We start from the raw sequence: 958 nt of genomic DNA on the forward strand, positions 1-958 counted from the left end.
CAAAATGAGTCAAAATGGTGTTAGTCTGAGGAACTGATGACACACTATGATGCACCTGTCAGTGTAGGTCTGAAGGGATGCTGATTAGGCAATTCTGGACAAAAATATTCAAAAATTTTGTTTAAGCATGATATGCATCAATATTTGCTGTGTCATAGGGGAGGGTGTCTATTTCCAGGCCAACAGTCTCAAATAGTCAGCTTTCTCTCTGTTTTCAGTGCAGGGGGAGGGGGGGCACGCGTGATTTTTGGCGATTTATCCGAAAACTAATGGTCGTATCAGAATGCCGACAACACCATGTAAAAGCTCATAAAATTCAGCATCTAGACATATGCTTGGCTCTTGCATTGTGCAGGCAAAATTTTGTGCTCGGGTGTAGGGCAGTTAATTATACTGTTGAACAACAGTATTCTCACCTCATTTTGGTACATTCACAGTACTTTTAGTCATCAATTTTGTTTGTTTATATTTATCGTATGGTATAAACATCAGGTAAGATGAAGGTATACAATTTATACCAATGTAACCACTTTCTGGGGCAAATAAAATACATGGGAATGTTTTCCTTTGTGTGCGGGTCCAGCCTGCAGCTGTGGCATTTTCTCTGATCATAGCCAACGGCCATACCACGTTGAGTACACCGCTTCCCGTCCGATCAGCGATTTTAAGCAACGTTGGGTCTGGTTAGTACTTGGATGGGTGACCGCCTGGGAACACCAGATGCTGTTGGCATAATGTTCTCCCTACGTGTCAAGTGGGGTTGGTGGAGGATTAGTGCCCCTCCCTGTAAAAACAATTAACTCTAAGCCTTGGCCACCCCGTTTGGGATACATGGCGTCTGGCAATGAATGAATGAATGAATGTCACACACACAGAAAAATTACGGTGCGTGAAGGGGTTAATTAAATGCCCTCTACAGACCACTCTAAGCAAATAACTGGTAAATGCATTCAAGGAA

At 42.8% G+C, this 958-nt stretch overlaps 1 non-coding gene across 1 annotated transcript; it reads left to right on the forward strand.

The window, feature by feature from the left end:
• Positions 1–613: 613 nt before the first annotated feature.
• On the forward strand, positions 614–732 carry LOC145395965 (5S ribosomal RNA). The gene has a single exon (XR_013896692.1). It is a non-coding gene; the product is annotated as a 5S ribosomal RNA (ribosomal RNA).
• Positions 733–958: the final 226 nt, after the last annotated feature.

The sequence above is a fragment of the Coenobita brevimanus genome, chromosome 33, assembly GCF_032717465.1.
Source record: "Coenobita brevimanus isolate Jiangsu-jjx chromosome 33, ASM3271746v2, whole genome shotgun sequence".
NCBI classification, from domain to species: Eukaryota; Metazoa; Arthropoda; class Malacostraca; order Decapoda; family Coenobitidae; genus Coenobita; species Coenobita brevimanus.